At 37.7% G+C, this 18,559-nt stretch overlaps 1 protein-coding gene across 2 annotated transcripts in view; it reads left to right on the top strand.

The window, feature by feature from the left end:
• SEMA5A (semaphorin 5A) overlaps positions 1 to 18,559 on the top strand; it is a 311,419-nt gene that overhangs the window by 13,129 nt on the left and 279,731 nt on the right. The window contains exon 2 of one of the 2 annotated variants that reach the window (XM_066326614.1): positions 5,058 to 5,133. The gene's annotated coding sequence lies outside the window, so the exon portion shown is untranslated. Of the gene's footprint in view, positions 1 to 4,181; positions 5,134 to 18,559 lie in introns of those variants that run through there. The other variant, XM_066326605.1, reaches the window with a different exon arrangement.

The following is an 18,559-nucleotide window of genomic DNA, read 5'->3' on the forward strand; positions in this document are numbered from 1 at the left end:
TCCTAGAGATGTGTTATGGAAATAAACAAGCTAATTTTTCAAATTTATAAAATGCATCCTGGTTTCTGGAACGCAAAAGGGTTCATTAACTCTTCCAAAGCCATCTGATTAAATAAAGGATGCACTCAGTATGAAATGATAACAACTTTCTTTTATATCTTGGACAGAGGTCTTTGGTTTAGGGTGTTAATTTCATAACCCAGACTCTTTACTCTCAACCTTTTATTTCTGCAAAAATAAAAAATGTAATGTTTTTTACCAAAGACATCAAAAAGCCAATACTTTCGTTGTCTGAGAACTTAAGATCATCAGAAGACCTATCAGATACTAATGCTTAGTTTTGTGTGGGAACACAGTTGAAAGAGGTTAGAAAATTGTAATGGACTTCTGTCAGAGTTCTATTTATTATGGTGAATATGGAACACAAAATATTTGCTTAAATTATCTGTAATACAAAGTGTACTCTGAGATAATAGTAAAAAATTCAATATAGTTTCTTTATTCCACTGTCAGCACATCCAGACTTTCCTTTTTCCCCGTGTCTTTAAATATATTCTTGAAAACCTTTCAAAGGTAGTTTTATTAACCTAACATAATGCAGATGTTGCTAGCTTGAGAAATAAGTCACAATGACTTCTAGTATTGTGTCAAAAACATCATTTAGAGGCTTAGAATGAGGGGACCAATTAAGCAACAGTCTTCACTATGAACAAATGTCAGGGACTCCTCCAGGGTTAAGCTGCTTCTGTGCCATATTCATTAATTGCTCTTTTGAATGAAGTTGGTGTTGATGAGTGGGTTTAATTTAGCATACCTGAGAAAATCCACAAAAACAGATCAGAAGTATTAGAGTGAAAGATCTGCATTTGATTTAACAAATAAAGACCTTTTCATTCTCAGGGGGCTTTATGCTTCATGTAGCTATTTTTGGCTGACATTTCTCCCTAACTACTCTGTTGTCCTCACTGGAGAGTGGCAGACATGTCTTATGGTGTGCTTCAGGATGTATGCCAAATACCATGACCATATTTAAGTCTCTGTTATTAAATATGTATTAAATCTTTCATAATGGAAGGCATCTCTGAGAACACTCTCAGTCTACCTGCTGAAAAATGGCAGGAGAGGGAAGAAGCACATTTGAGTAGAAAGATAGAAATCTTATACTGCTAAAGCTCATTCCAAACTTGCTGAAAATACCTCCTTGGGAAAAATCTTTGTATTCATATGTAAAAATAGTCATATGTAAATCTGAATTGTTCAATGTACTTCATGCCTTACAGGTATAAATTGAAACTTGATGAGTAGTGACCCCCAAAATCCATGTTATTATGTGAAATACAGTAATACATGTGTCAGCATGGTCTTTTTGTTACATTTTTGATTCTATTTTGACACCTTAGAGAGTCTGCCTAGAAGGAGAAGGCTATTTCTGTATCTTTTTCCTGTGCATTGAAATGAAAATTGAATAATTTATTAAAAAAACACTGTTATTTTTTGTTTTGATGAGAGGGCTCCTTATTTAGTTATACTGTTTTTCGGTATTCACTTTGACTTGTAAGTTCTATTGTGTAAAGTCAATCAGAATGTGAAGAACAGTTTGGTGAAAGGACTCGTAGTTTGCAGTTTTGAGCCAAGTGGTAACTGGAAGCTTTAATAGCCTCTCAGTACCACTTCGGAAATGGAGATGTGCCATTGGGCAGACATGTCAGAACTTAGTAAAAATAGCATATCCTACAGTGGGCATTCATCCAGAAATCTAAAATTAGCATTGTATCCTGGATATAGTACTGCAGGTGGTCACAAGCACTAAATTGTATTCAGCACCCTCTGTTACTCAAGCAGGTCCCAACATACTTTAAACATTTTATGGTTTTATGCAAGGCTACCTTTCTGCTATTACTGCTGTTCTTTATATGGCATCAAAATGTGAAACGTGTTTCATAGGAATTAAAACAAAGCCTTAGCCAGGGATGTTTAGCATCATGGTTCTGCATGAATGGAAGTCAGTGGCACAATTCCAGGTGATTTCAGCTGGGAGTATTAGTAGATCCTGACTTCTTTCCTGATAATATATATAAACATGCAGCCAGTTGGCAGGTTTGAGTGTGATTTATTTCACATTATTCTGTTTTGCTTGTAGCATTCTGGTAGAGTTTGGCCAAATAAGCTTGAAGAAAACTTCTATCCCTGCATTGGGGGAGTGTAAAGCTTGAGGAGAAACAGAGCTCGGGTATTATGGTTTGATTCATTACTTGAATATTTATTCAAATTACACTAGATTCTGATGAGTATCATATGGGGAAAGTCTGTACTGACCTTTTTTTCCCATTATTCTGCCCTCTTCTTCCTATTTCTGGAACAATAGCAGGACATAGGATTTTTAATGACTGTGGGCAGGAGGTTTCTTTAAAACCCACTGGAATGACCCGTAGAAATAAGATAGAATTTTCCTGTGACATAGTTACTGAGTACAGGTGTTAGTTATTGTGTTTGTTTTCAGATAGGGTAACAAGAGCATATGTTTCTCACTCCCTCTATAGATGTCTGTATGTGTGTGGGCAGGGTGTGGGAGAGACAGAACTCTCTGTGTATGTAAATATTCTCCTAGAGGACAAACACTTAGGAAAAAGATGGTTTCCTTTATTTTTTATATTTTAACTATATGTGATTATAATTTTTTAATTCAGAGGGTATTACTTAATATTTTGGAGGTTATAAATAGATTCTGACTTTTTAACATGGTCTTAAAGTAAGGTGAGAGAGTGCTGCTTCACATTTTCAGATTCATCTGCACATCTTTATTGCTTTGGTCACGTTTTTTTTTTTTCTACAGCAATTCCTTGTCAGATTGAATACTTGTGAGTATTCCAACAGCTTCTTGAGTGATAGAAGAAATAATTCATTCTTAATTTAGATGATATCTGATATCTTTATTACTTTCACTTAAGGGTTCAGGTAATGCTGGAATGAAGAGGCTGGATTTTTTGGTGCAATATTCATGACTAGAGTGAAGAAAGCCATTCATGTGTACTGAAGGGGGCACAACAAATACAGGGAGTAAGACAGAAGTGTAATTTCTCCAAAGATTCTGAGCAGAGGCTTATTCTTTCTATTTGCCATAGTAGATTAGTGGTAGGCTTCAAAACAGTGATGAGATTGAGCAGTGCTTGTACTTTGAAAGCTGACGGGGAAAACTCCCACACATATAAAGTGTTTAATAAAGGTAATTTTAAGTGATAGCAAATGCATCATGTCTTTATGGAAGTGTTCAGTAAACCTAAACCCAGTGGCCTAAGCAAGTTTTCTTTTTTAATTATAAGTCTTTCCTCTTGTAGGAACAATAAGTTAAAAAAAAATAGGAAGAAAAGTAATCTTCTGCCCACCAAAATAAACCTGGCATTAATGAGCTTGTAGTGTGGTGTGGTGTCACAAGGATCTCTGCTACTTATTTTCATCTTGGAGGAGCAAATGTTGCAGCCATGAAAGTGAATGATGTTACCAAGGCAGCAGCCACAAGGAAACTTAGTGCATGAGCTAGAAGCAGAAATGAGTTCTGCGGATCTGGTTTACTTTCCAAGTGAAATTGATGTGTGTGTGCAAATGCAAGCACCAAAAAGAACCTTCTAAGAAAGTATTCAGTCCAGGATGAATTTTGGGAAAGCTGAATGCTGTGTCATGAGATCTAATGAAGGTATAGTTATGTTCTTAGCATAGTACCCCTTATAAAGGCATATAAATAACAGATCTAAAAAAAAAAAAAAAATTAAAATGGGCCGATAATGTCTTTCCCCTGTCTAGAGGAGAATCTAAGTTGTACAAGCTGCTTGTAAAACCTTTTATGAAGGAGTTCAGACTGTTTCAGTAGAAGGTGCTGTATGGGTAAATAGGTCAATTCACCAAGTTCAGTGAACTTACTTAAAAAATAATTTAAAAAAATTGAGCACTAATGAGCTTCTAATACTCTGATAAAGGAAAAAAATCCCATGCTGTTCTAATGTTAACCTGGACAACAACATAAACAGTTGAAAAACACATTAAACACATTTAGGATAGAAGAATTCAGAACAGTTTTGGTTTCTCCAGTCTTTCTTTTTATAAAATTCTGGTTATGTTCTAAGATTTAGGGAAAAAGAAAAAGTAAAATTTAGAAAAAGGCAACAGCGCCTTCTACCCCTTCCCACCCCACCCCTGAAAAGGACCATTTTAACCCTTATTTCAGCTATAACAGCTGTGCTGGCATAGGTGGGGTCTAGTGAAAAGAAAACTCTTGCAGGCTGAGCTTGTTCATGGACTCTGCTTCCCCCTCAGCTTCTGTGCTTCTCGGTCAATGCACCCTGTGCAGGCAAAGAATTCTTGGTTCTTCTCTCTGAACAACCATATATGTGGCTTAGATGGTTCATCTCTTTTTATAAAAAGGATTTAAGCATCACAAATACAAATTATTCCATATTGTTGTTAGTTTTTACACTATATTTAGACAAAGATGCTTTAGGTGTAGGGAAGAGAGCTCCATTTTGTTTAAGTGACAACTGGAGACTTGCGTGAGAAGTAGAAAATGTGACTAGTTCTTTATGATGTGACATTTTAGGACAGATGACAAACAGCTTGAATGACATTTGAAGTGTAAGATGTTGTAAGAACTCACTGCTTTTGCTGTATGTAAACACTCCTGGGAGAAAAAATAAGCCTTTATTTAAAAAAGAAAAATGATGAGGGAGAGAAGAGCAAGTTATGCCTCAAGCTGTTTCCTTGTACGATTAACACCTGGACTGTCTTCAGAAAATGGCATGTCTTTCTGCTTTTATAATTTCAGAGTGGTTATTGACTGAGCAATAGGGGACTTTTTTTCTTTGTCCTGGTGCCTTACTGAGTTCTTTGCAGCCTCCTGACTCTGTTAGGAAGCTAAAATTGCAATTTTTGCTATCAGACATAGAAATCATTAACAACATTTATTGACTTCTAAACTCTTCCGTTATCTCGATGCTGTCAAATCACCCTTGCCTGCTTTCTACAAAACATAATTGAAAACAATGAAATTTCTCAACTTTTGTGGACAGGTTACAGACTGGAGAAGATTTGTATCTGAGAAAACATCATTCAAGATGAAACTATAAGAAGCTGCATCTGCTACCGGTAAGAACAGCTTTAACAAAGAAATCTGACAAAAAAGCCCCACCCTGTGTGCCTTTTCTGCTTTGTCCTTTGCATTAAACTAAGGGATATTTTGCAGAGGTCAAATAAGAAAGTTGTAGTGGAAATGACACAGAAATCCATTCATGCTGACTTCAGATTTCTAGATTTCATTATCTGTAGCTTCCTTGCATAGTTCATTTTCGTTTTACAGTAACAATTAATGCTATGGCTTTGTTTCTTTAGGTTTGATTTATGTAGGAAGCTCCTTTGAAAGAATAGGATAGATAGCATTGCAACTGCTTCAGGTGAGGAAATGAGTGAGAATAATTAAATGCAGCTTTAAAGTAGTCTTATTTATCGAAGAGCATTCTCCATGAGGAGTAATAATATCCTGTCAACTGAGAAATGAAGAAAGGGTAAAGAGAAGATAATTTAAATTAAAAAGCAAAGAAATCTTTTAATAGACCAGAAAGTAGGACACAAAGCTTAAAAGCTAAAAAGGAAGCATGCTTTAAAAATGTAAACTCCTTTTTAACACATTAGCAAGTCAACATCTATCTCTTGTATTTCACTTTGTATTTGGAACCAAAGCTACACACAGATACATCTTGCTGAAAATATGTGATTATTTTTAATTAAAACCTTGCATGTTTCTTTGCATATTAAATACAACAGAGGAGCTAGTAAATTGATATATTAGAGTGTTAGAAATAAGGTAAAAAGTAACCTGGATGGTTCCAGTTGCTAAGTACTGACTTTGACAGTCTGGGTATTGTAAGCTCTCCCATGTTTTGGAGTACATGTGAAAATTTGTAGTGGTGACAAAAATGTACTTTCTAATGCTGTTTAATAATATCAGTTGGAGCAAGCCTTTGGCTTTCTTCATATGGATTATATCTGTTCTGAGGATGACATGCCCAGAACCTTCTTTCCTTCCCCCCCACTTTAAATTACATGTTGATAAAGAAAATAAAATAATACCCTTGTTTGCTAAGCTTTGTTTCTTTTTGTCACTTTTGCATGCTTTTCATCTCATAGATTGTCCCTCTGCAAATTTACCAGACAGTAACATCTTCTACATAGAAGTCTTGTACCATGAGACACTGAGAGCTTAAAATGCTCATCAGATATATGTATGTGAACTGTATTATTTGTCCTAGTATGGAATCTGTCTTTATTATTATACTTTTTGTGCTTAATGTGTCATACTGCCAAAGGAAAATGATTCTCCCTGCCATCCATTGGGTTTTGTTCAATTTAAACAGGTTTTACCAAGTTTCTATCAGGTTACTGCGCTGTGGCTGTGTGTAGATTAGATACTGAAAATTGTGTGAGAAGGATAAGAGAAAGGTTGGGAGGAGTGGTCAGGAAGTAGCAGGGTGCTAGGAGATGGATTTGGAATGAGTTCAGAGTGAAGAGGCTGATCAGGATGTGTGGGAAAGGGATAGGTTGTTCTCAGACACAAGATGAAGAAGGCTGGTATCAATTTGTTGGGAGGAATATGATGAAAAATGAGACTCTGATAATGGTTTGAGGGTTTGAAAGCAATCTTTGATGTATTGTGAAATACGTATCTAGCGACATTTTCTAAAACCAAGGATGGCAATGCTGTCATCTCCACTTTAGATGAGGTGTTGTAATTTTTTAATGTGGCTACTCTGTGAAAGTAACACTTCTGCTAAGCAGCAGAAGTGTTAAGGCTGTGGGGTGCACAGGGAAGACACTTGAAGGTGTGGTGTGGCGTGGCCCAGGAGGCTGTTTCCCAGGCACTGCTGCAGCCAGCTTCCCAGCTGTCAGGGGCCAGGGCCGGTGTGAGAATTCACGCAGAGCTGGTGGTGTTCACACCATAAATAGCTCTGAGGCGCCGTCCTGTTGCATTACTTCCAAAAGAATTGAAGTGATCATCAGACTGTGCCCACAGTGGGTACTCCCTCCAGTACTCTTTGGGCAGAGGTTTGCCCTCAGCTTTGCCAAAGTACCTGGGTTCTCCCTGTGGTTTCTGAGGTAGTTGTCTCTGTCACTGAATGTGTGCAGAGCATAAAGGTAGCCATACACTCACAGGTATTGTGAACTCAAATTTGCTGCCAGAACAGTGAATTCCTATCATTATGGAGCACCTGACATTTAAATGAAGCAACAAAATGCCTCAGCCTTGATAATTCAATTTGCTGCATTCATATTCATCATTTTGGTTGTACAAGGGAGGGCAGGAAAACTTGCCCTGACATGAAGTGCCAAGAGCAGCCGGACAAACTGCAGCAGTGTTCTTGAGGGCTGAAGGACCTGCAATTTGCAGGAAGCCTACTTGGGAGGAGAAGAGGGCTGTCTGCTTTTGAACAGCAAATTTGCCACTACTTGCTGAAACTTTTGCCCAGTGACTGTAGTTGCTGTTGGCCTCTTTGGAGCATACAGAAGCTTGCTTGCTGTACCGTGGTGATTAGAAAATATTAATTTCGTTACACAAGAAAATCCTTAATGAAAGTCCCTAATGAAAAGTTGACCATTTTCTGCCACTGTTAATTTCTAAACTTTTTTTTTGCAAATGTAATTGCTGCTATGATTACAGAATGCTGAATTGAATTTGGGAACATATGCAATATTCTTTTACCAGTAGTCTAGTCAAATAATTTTTTAATGGGACAAAGAACTCGTTGAACATCCAAATTGGTTTGTTTACTTCAGTAGCTTAACTGCATTAAAATCAAAGAGCTTTCATGGTCAGGGGGTAATCTGTGTCATTGCTGGATGCCATTAATCACCCCCTCGACTGAGTGCAACACTTTTGAAAAGTGACTTATAGATGATTGAATAACTTTACTCTCTACACCATTAATGGTTCCCAGCAGGCTGCTAGCATGCAATCACAAACATCTGTGCATTTGAAAGTTTCCACTTCCCCAAACAGAGACATATTTTACAAACAAAAAAAGAAAAGGGAAAAAAAATGAGAATTTGTTTTTGCATGTGTGGTCGTTTGGAAAAAGGGCTAACGGAAAATGTTCATGCTTTAACTCTTGTATGTTATAGTATTGTCTGAGTTTACCTTGAGATCTTTATGCTCTTAATGGCATTAGAAGAATTTATTTGGTTTTAATTTCTTTTTGCTGTTTTTACTCCATTGGATCTTTCTGACATCTGATATGCAGTCATGAAAAAAATGTATCCTGCTTGCCTAGTAACTCATGGATGTCTTTGTTTTAACTGTGTTTAAAGTAAATGTAGCCACTTACCCCTAGACACTTCAAAGTGTGCATTACTTATTCAAAGCTGATGGTTCAAGCTCTTTTGGAAATCAGCTTAACAGAACAGAACAAAAATAATTTCTCTAGGCAGTCTGCTACTTCTAAAGTGGTCTTTTAGACAAGCATTTAATTACTCAGGGAAAGAGTGCTGGGCATTGACTGTGTTTGCTCTCAACATGTGTCACTGGTTCCTCACCACACCTGTCCCGGGTGGGTGCTGCATAGCTCTTGGGCCCATCACAGAATCACTGAGTGAAGGTTGCTTGGAACTGGAACAGACTGTCCAATCAGCCACCCATGTTCAGACTGCATTTGTTTTCATTTAGCCTCTTCTAGCACATTTTACAGACTATCTCAACTTTTTACTTATGAGGACTTCCAGTACTTGTCCTACATATCCTGTAAAGTATTAATCCAAGACTAACATTTTAAAAGCATGAGATTGATGGTGCTGCTTCACAATTCACTTTTCACTGTTCTTGCAGTGAAAAGACCTCACCTAAGAGGACCTGATAGGTAGGGAAAAGAAAAAAAAAAAAAAAAGGATGACCCAAAGGAACTAAGAAGGAAGGATGCCTCCTTTGTCGGTCAAAGATAATTGGTTCTGTACTGAATATGCATTTTAAGTTATCTATGGGTGAGGATATGACAGAATTAATCAGTTTCATGAAGCAGTGAAAATTTACTGTGTAATTGAAAGGTGAAAGGTTTGCATCCGTTAATCAGATTGGTACTGGGGTAAGATAAAGATAGCCTTGAGTTAGAAGTCTAACAATTAATAAAGAAAAGGAAAGTGAGATGAATTGTGAGTGTTCCCTAACAACTATGCAGAATGGGACTCCTAGGTAAGTATTTGTTACTCCAGAGTATGTTATAACCAAAAGTTGATGTATAGTGGGAGAATAGGACTCCTGAAGTTTCTGTTAAGTACCTCTGTGACAAAGCTAACTTTGATTTTAGAAGACTGGGCATCTTTGCCTGTTCCAGCATTGCTGCTGGGAGTGAGAAATGTTGGATTCAGAGTTCCCACTTCACTGTCAAGTGGCGAGGCAGATTTTTCATGCTGTCTCAAATAACTTGTCCAGCTACTTAAATGAGGCACCCTGTAAGTTGCCCCCTAATGGGTCTTGTGTCCCTGAAAATTCTTCCTGTCAGATTTTTTTTTTTTTTTTTTGGTGGCTTCTAATCTGCCTAGCTTCTGTGGCGTATGGTTTAAATATACTCATTGCTGGACTGAGCACTCAAGGGGTGATATCCAATTCTGTGCGGAATATATGAGTTTTGAACTCGTGAATGTATTCTGGCTTGTCATCTGAACTGCTAATTCCTATTGATGGCAAGAAAATGGTAGGAAAAATGCATGGCTGACAGAGGGATCATATTGTGCAATTTTTTTGGCCCACTACACTCGTATATTTTGTTTGTATTGCACGACCTGTTTCCTTTTCTTTGGCTTCAGAAAATTACTTGACTATTAAAAGCAAATCCACAGTAAGACAAAAATGTCCCATGTACAAATAATACCCTGCAGAATTTCTGTAGCCAGAGGAATTTAAACAGCTACAGTAATAGTGGAGTGACAAGAAATGGTCACAAAACTTCTTTGCCAAAAGGGGATTTTTTTGGCCTTGTGTCTGGCCATACTGATGGTCCTGACCTTGTTAAATGCCTTCCACTACCCAAATTATTTTATATGTATATATTTGTAATTTGTAAGAGAGGGGTTTTGTGTGTCAAGACCAGGAAAATGAGTTTTCATCCCACCAAGTTGGAATCGATAACAGGAAGATCATTAGCTACTGGCACTTGTCCTAGAACATAAAATAAAAATGCTATTAGAAGTATGTGGCTGTAGATTAAACCTGTCTTTAGTGTAAGTGTCCAGTAGAACATAATGTGGAGAGCACATAAATCACATTTAAATTTTAGAATCTTTTTCACTTACAAATTAAAAGAAATTAAGAAATCTTATTTGTTCTGTATGATTTTTTTTCTCCCCTCCCACCTCCCCTAGTGCTTGTAGGTAGTGTCAGATTATTCAGCTGCAGAGAGTTGGTTGTGAATTTATCCCTAATATGCAGACTTTCATTTATTGTTTTTTTATTTTCATTGTTAGTGGCTGAAACTTGGTTACTTAACTGCTCCTTGAATTTTCTGCTGCCACTCTCAATGCTGGTGCCCAGTTCTGCTGATGGATTTAGTGCTGCAAAGTTGGGCTTCTATCACCAGTGTTTTCGGTAGGCACTGGGCAAATGGTGATATCCAGGAACCATAAGGAGCTGAGGCTGGACCTGTGCAGACACTGCAGACAGCTTGTCCAGTGACATTTTTCATTGTAGCTTCTGAGCAGCTGTGCTCCCAAGGGTATGGGGAGGTCTCTGTGTGCCAGCCTCAGTGCTCTGGCTGTACCTCTTGCCATGTCTCCATACAGGTGAGACCTTGTGGCTTACCTGCAGGAAACCTCTGGGATTTTGGCAGAAATGGGAGACTGCAGTAAGTAAAATGCGCTCCACACGGATCTACAGGTGCTCTGATTTGGAGCTTGAGTGTTTACAGACTATGATAACTGAAGCCAAAGAAAGCCAAGCAGCCTTTAATGTAATAAAAACAAACAAGCATGTACATTTCTCTTCCTAGATGCCTTCGTTTTGGCAATGGCTTGGAAGTGAGGCTGTAACTAATCCTCTAAAGTGTCACTCTCCTTTGTTTATAACCTGCTTTCTCATCTGAATGATGGAGTCCCACCCTCTCTCATACTTGCAGCAAAGTTCATTTGGGTTTTTTCCGCTGCCTTCTAAGTTGGTAAAAAACCACAATCATATGTTGTGCTTTTGACTAAGTTTCTTCTGCATCTATCTTTGTTGACATCAAGCATTAATAACAAGCTTTTATTCTCTTGTTTTTGTAGAGAATTTTTCTAGCTGAAAACTGAGCTGTGTAGGAACTTGTGGGCAGATAGCATGTGTGAGCAAAACCAAGCCTGGACATTTAAAAAATTCCAAAACTTATTAGTGTAATTAACTAATTACTAATCAGTATGAATTACATATAGATGGAGGTTTTGTATTTTGTGACAACATGCTTACAGTATTCTGAACCTTTTTTCTTTGCATATTGTCTGGCTTAGGTGTGGTAGCAAAAGCTGTTTGCAGTCTTGCACCATGGCATGGAAGTGGCCAGACTTCAACAGGTTTTATGTATCTCTGCTGAATTCTGCTTTTTAAAACAGTAGGTTTTGTGTTGATACATGAGTCAGCTTCTGGTAATGCAAGGGCCTGAGTCAGCAAGGTAAAGCAAGAAACATTTTTTTCTGGGAGCAGTACTTGTAAAGGACTTTTTGAGGAGTAAGGTACTAGTTAGGGTTTTTTAAGAATAATGAGTTAGTAAGAGTTGCCCTTTACTAAGATAAGATAAACTGTGTAAGATACATTTACAATATAGCTCTGAAGAGTGTATATGTTCCTAAATCATTACTATTTTATGCTTTTCATGCTCAGATGTCAGTTTCAAGTACAAATATCTGTATTTAATACTCAGTACTAAAAGTAAAGTGTATGTCTGGTCAATAAATTAAGGAATTATGAAAGGAGTTTTGGATGGTCTGAGGTCGCATGTCATGCAAAGATAACATGGACAATTTTATATGAAAAAACTTGATCTTTTCAACTACCAGAGGAAAGAGACTAACTTCTAATCAAAACTGCAGTGGGATAGTAACAATAAATAAATTGGGAAGACATATTTTACAATGGCTAAATTATACCACATTAAAAAAAAAAAGAGTATCAATTTCCTAGGTGTATTAATATAATACGGCACTAGGGTTGTCACCAGTGTTCACTTGGCACTTACTGACACCAGTTTTGCCTGGAAGCCATTCAGTAATCACAGACTATCCTGAGCTGGATGGGACCCACAGGCATCTTCAAGTTAAGTCCTAATAATAATGGTATTCAGTAGGTGGTGGTTTTTTTTTTTTTTTTTTTTTTTTTTTTTTTTTTTTTTTTGTGGTGGTGGTGGTGCTGGTACTGTTGACAAAAAAAAAAAAAAAATCACAAAGATTATTCCACAGAGAACAGTAAAATTGTTCTGGAACCTAAATACTCTGGTACAGAAAAAACTTTTCATGTCATGATAAGTGTGGGGAGATCCTTCTCACAGTGTGGATAAGTGTCCAGGGAAGGCTGGCCTGCCTATGGTGTGAGCCAGCAATGCAGAGTGATCTGCACTTGTGATACAAGGTGTTGTGCAGATCAGCCCAGTGTTGCAACCACCATGGGTTGTGTAGCAAAGGAGCTAGGAGCCCTTTTCCAGTGGCAGCTAGAGTCCTGGCTCTTGGGCTTATGCATGGTGATGTCAGTGAGAGTTTCCTGGCACAGATGTTTCTTTCTGGCAACACTTTCAGCACTTTTTGCTTTCAGTCATGTAAATTGTGTGTGACCTGCAGAACAAGATCAACTATGGTATAAAAAATGGGAAAAGAGATTAAAATTTTCTGCTTTGCTAAAGAGAAGGTAGTGGAAATGACACATCTAGCTATTTTGTGCTTTTCAGAATTGGGTTGTTATCATCTGGTTTGCATTAGAAACTGTAAATGAGACTGGTAAAAGAAGTGAATAGAAGAAACTGGCATCAAAGCTAACTACTTTCCCATAGCTTAAGGTAGGAATTAAAAACTAACTTTTTTTCATGCTTGCAAGGGTAATTACAGCTTGACTATACCCTTATAGAAAACAGATTTTCGGCCTTGGGATATTTTGGATTTTGGAAAATAGACGTCCAGAATAAAAAAACAATATGCTCAGGCATTTTAAAAAGCTTTTTCTAAGAATTTGCAATAATGTTTTCTTAGCTTCTAGACTTCAAGATAAAAAATAGATAAAACAGTGAGTTGAAAGAGTATTTTCTGCCCTGGCCAATGGGTTAGTGTCTGCTCTATATATTTAGCTGTATACAAGCAAAGATATGGAGATAAGCCTTCTTCCCCCCCTCCCCCCCAAAAAAACCAACAACCTCAAAAAAAACAACAAAATTTTGAAGGGTGCTGTTTGTTTCTGAGTGGGCTAGAAAAAGAATATTGCTCAGATTCAATCCTTGGCTGTCATCTCTTTTAGCATGTATGGAAATATTCCCTAGCTTCCAGGAACAGACCTGTGAAATCTGTGAGATGAGGACTGTTTTTTTTAACAAATGTAGCCCTGGTATTGGTTTATGTACTTATTAAGTTACATTTTGAGTGTAAGTTCTTTCTTTGTTTGCAAAGTGCCAAACATAATTTGTTGCTAAACAAATTATAAGCTAATGTAGGCTTGTTTTTTTTGCAACAAGTCATCTATGATGCTCTTATTTATTTATTTTTATATAAAATACCATCTGTGTTCTTTATTATAATACTGTAGCTTTAGCAATTAGCTCTACATTGCTGGAGTTGTGCTGCATATGTTAATAATTTCTTTACTAGTTAGTATTGATCTTTTGTTCTATGCTGTTAGTTCTGAAATCTGGAACTCTGTTGCTTACCTCTAAATTACTGATCCTTCAGCCTTGAAATATTCTTCAGGTTGTTTTGATATTATGTAGATTAAGTTTAGAATATTTTAAACTCCACAATGCTGTGTGTGTTGATTTGTTTGTTATTTAAATACAACACAACTTACCTGAGGTAGTGGAGTTTTTTCAAATGCAGAAGACATTTGCAGTGTCTGCTGCACTGTCTTTCTGGGAGTTACCGCTCTTTGGACAATTACTGTGGATTCATTCACTGTAACCCTTAGGCAAGTATCTTCTGGATGAATTGGTGCATTTTGTAGTCAGAGTCCTTTGTTTGCTGGATCTACCTGAGGGAGAGGCTATTTGACATTTTGAACAGGAGGATGTCTCATGAATTATCCACCAGTGGCTTCTCTGACCAAGGAAGAAGAGGGACTGAATATGGAGGGGGATTTACCATCGTCTCTGTTCTACTCTGATTTGAGTATGAAGTCAATTTGAGCTATTAGCTAATTATTGGGCTAATTATATTAATGTAATTCATTACTCTTTAAAATGAATTTGAAGTGGTAAGAAAAATAAAAAAGGTGACTCTGCAGGAAAGTATTTGATTTCCTCATCCCACTTCTGTAATACTGAAGCTGATGGCTAGTTAAGGGCAATTCCATTTTCATGATGTTTGACTCGGCTGCATTGAATGCATCCTGGTGTTAAGCAACAAAACAAAACAGCTTTGTATGATCAGAAGCACAGAGGTACGACTTCTTTCTTGATGTCCTGTCATGCTTCTCGTTGTCATGTTCTGAATGTGCCCACACAACACTTAAAGGCAGAAGGAAGTTCTGTTTGTGGTTCAGGCTGGCTGGCAGGGATCCAGCTCTCATCTGACAGCAGTGCAAACTTTTCAGTTCAATGCAGTGTCAGACTTAAGTTAACACAATTCTGCTGTGTCTACAAGTCTTATTTTTTCCCCTGTGTTTGTTGGGCAGCTTGGAGCTCCTGAGGTATGACCTTTTCTGCAATACATGACACAACTGTACTATTTATCACATGTGCCTTTTTTTTCTTTGGCAAGCAATGAATTTAGATTCCTCTTGGAAACTTTAAGGCTCTTCACTTTTTCTGCTCTACCTACATGCCCAAACTCATTTGCTATTTTTAACTTTTAACAACAACAGTTAATGGTTTTGCCTTTTTTTGTGTTCAGTTGCTCTGTTACTGCAGAAAAATGGGGTATGGGAGAAAACCAAAGTAAAGAATTTGCAGTTTAGAAAATTTGTAGCTAACTTTAAAATTGGAAAATCTAACCCAGAGGTTTTATATTTGTGTTGTGACTATTTAATTCAGATTCCACTTTGCAAGCTAGGCACCCAGAAGAAAGCAAGGGGGGTGCCTGTGGGAAGTTATGTACGTGACTTGCTAATCAAAGTGGAGTGAAGGGGTAGTACCACCCCCAGACTTTGGCTGGAAACCTCGGCTCCATTGTTCTCTCCTCTATAACCCTCAGTGTTACTAAAGTGAGAACCTACCTGTAGATGGCCTCTCCCTCCTCCAGCCTCTCCCGCTATAAATAAATGTGTAATAAAAGAGCAAGACTGAACATGACAGTAGTTGGACAGAGCATCAAAAATCTGAGGAGTGAAACTGTGAAACTCAAGCAGCTTCCAGCACTGGCTGATGAGCTTGTGCATGTAATGCAACCACGTCCAAGCATCAAGTTGTAGCCGCACAGACCAGTAGTAGCTGAGAAAGAGGGCGTGGAAGCAAGAATTTGAAGTACCTTTTAGTTTGAGCTCTGCAAGGGCCATCATTCAAATACAATTTTCTTCTCTGCATGAAAATTTTGGATCTGTGGATTGGCTGCACTCTTTCCATATTTATCAGAAAGAACCACTAGTTGCAGGAACTGAGTTGATGGCAGGCCACCTAATTCCTTTGACCCTTCAACTGGAATAGCAAAAGAAGCCTAAGTCACATTTTTCTTACTTTCTTTATCACCCCTCTCCAAAAACAGTCATGATAGTCTTGAGACTAAAACAGAATTAGTTTTTATCATCACCACCAACTTTATGCTGTTTTCAGAAGCTTGGAAGTGATCTTTATCAGAAACTGGAGGTTGATTCTTTTGGAAGAAGGTGTGCTGAAGTCACAAGGGTATAGGCATTAATCAGACCTGCTTGCTGTCAAGCAGGTTCTGTTCCCTGGATAATCAGAAACTTTGCCGCTGTTTTGTCTCTTAGTAAGGCTAGCTGTGTTTTTGCAACTAGAGAAGAGAGAAAGTACTTTTTTCTTTTCTCAAGATTCGTCTAGATAGCTCTGGTAATTTCTACATATTTGTTAGCTGAGGCTGAAAATCATTCATTAATTGGCAATGTTCTCTGTAGCAAGGAAATACGATCCCAGTTGTAAGATTAAAGTATGACCTGCTCCTTTTTAGCACCAGACCTATATTTCAATATTTGTAGTAATTTGTTTAAAGGGCTTGGCCTGGACACCCATTAAAATGCATTTTTTAACACTTGCTCCAACGCCTTATAACAGTTTCTTTTTTTTAAAACATGCAAGGTTGTGATTTACAGCACCCACTCTCCAGCTCTGGTGGCACTGTCAAGACCTGTGGCTGTTTCAGCACGTGGGTGGGTTGGCAGGTGTGATAGCAGTGCCTGGACTGCATTTTTGATTTCACAACAGTTTCTTGGCAATCAAAGATGGTGTTGGCCATGGGTTTCATGTAAAAAAGAGGTTCTTTGTGTGTGCATGTTAGTTCAATTTTAACGCTTCTGACTTTGGATTCTGAAAGGTGTGTTGTTGTTACTAATTTTAAGGAAATCTACTTGAGAAGTTGCTAAGTAGCCATTCTTCTAATTGGTTACCTGTTTTTACTTTCTCTTTTGTTGTTGTGGTTGGAGGAATAAAGCTGATGTGTGTGCAGGATCAGCCTGTTGCTCGTCTTTGGTTGCTGTGTGCATAAGAACTCAGGGGAGTTGCAGATTTGGTGGTTTGTTCTGCCTAGTTGAAAGGTCTGATGTTAACCTGATAGTTATATGTATAACTTCTGCCTGCTCTCCACACCAGGGAAGAAGATGAGCTGTGGATTTTGGTTCTTTGGTTTCAGCTGGGGCTGGATTAGAGGACATGGAAATCGAAGATTACCTTGTTCTTCGCTATTGTTTTTCTTTCACTCGTCTTTGTGACTGTGATTGTTTCACACCTGTGTGTGTGGAAGTCCCAAGACCAAGTCAACAGTGATCTTGACTTTGTGGTTGTTTTATGACCGAAGTTTAAGTTTTTGATTCAAACTTCTTTAAAAGTTATTGTGGATGAAGGAGGTATTAATCATATGTTTCAGAATTTGATATTTGGTTTTGTAGCTTAGTTGTAATGAGTTTTGCAATCTCTTGGAGAATTTAGTGTATTTCTTTTATTGGAGATTATGGAATGCTTTTTATGGTTGGGAAAGAAGAAGCCTCAGGGGAGTACATTCCATGTTTTCTGCCACCAAGTCAGAGGACCTAATTTCCCAATCACAGGGCTCTCTTACCGTTCTTATCTCCCGTTTTTATTAATTGCATGGCTACCACCTCAGTTTGATTTGGAAGACTTCATCAGAAATTGGCAGTTCCAGGAGGGATGCTCCTTCCTGTCTGTCTGCCGAGGGCCTGTCCTCACACGTACCTCTGGCACACTGTTTGCCAGGTTTGATGCTGGATTGGAAAGGGCCTTGCTACTGCACCCTGGATGTGCTCTGTCTGTCTGTGACATTTCAAATTTGTACTTTCCAGAGCACCCAGTCACTGGCAGATTTTGATCAAAAATCAATCTGAATTCCTTTTCAAGACATGTAGCTTACATTTATACAGCCTTTAGTTTCCTCTCTAAACTTTACAAGAAGCCTAAAAAGGTAGAAATTTCCTTAGCTGATGATGATGACAATATTATTACTATTATTATTATTTGTTGGTGTGTGTTGTACTAAATTTTAAGCCAAGAGTAAAGGACGGTATGGATGTGACAGAAAATGCATGGGGTATAATCAGACAAAATACGTGCAGTTGAGGATTATGTGACTGCTAAATGAAAACAAAGAGTAGGTAAATAAGGATTGTTTTATAAAAGACTGACAGGAACCTAACTTATCAGGATGGAAAATCATACATAAATATGGAGAATGTTTCAAGGAGTATTTTGGAGTATCTGCAGTATGAACATAATACGTAAACTGTGCCAGAGGAATGTTTTCCTGGTGCCAGGTAATTTTTTTTATTCTCTTGACTGATTTTTTTTTTTAATCCTAATTTAAATTGGATTTTGAAAAGTCACAAAGCCCTCTTAACCAATTGTTTTGAATATTTTTTTTCTAACTCTGTCTATTGACATTCCTACCTTATTTTGGTTCTGAAGCTCTGATGTGGTCTAATCATGTCATTGAATTAAACAATATATTTAAGTTTACTGTAAGATTTAAGATCAAAGGAGACATTTACAAGAGGCCAGTTTTCCAGTGTTACAGATGACTCTTATACTTGTGGAACTATTATTTTCCTTCACTTCTCTGTGTCTCTCTTCTCTGCAATAAAATCTTTAAATCCCACCTTTATTACATCTTTTTTTCTTCCTTTTTAATCCAGCATGTCTGCTGTGCATGTCAGGAGAAAGGCATTGTGTGTGTCTGTGAAAAGTGTGTGATATGGATT

The sequence above is a fragment of the Sylvia atricapilla genome, chromosome 1, assembly GCF_009819655.1.
Source record: "Sylvia atricapilla isolate bSylAtr1 chromosome 1, bSylAtr1.pri, whole genome shotgun sequence".
Lineage (NCBI taxonomy): Eukaryota > Metazoa > Chordata > Aves > Passeriformes > Sylviidae > Sylvia > Sylvia atricapilla.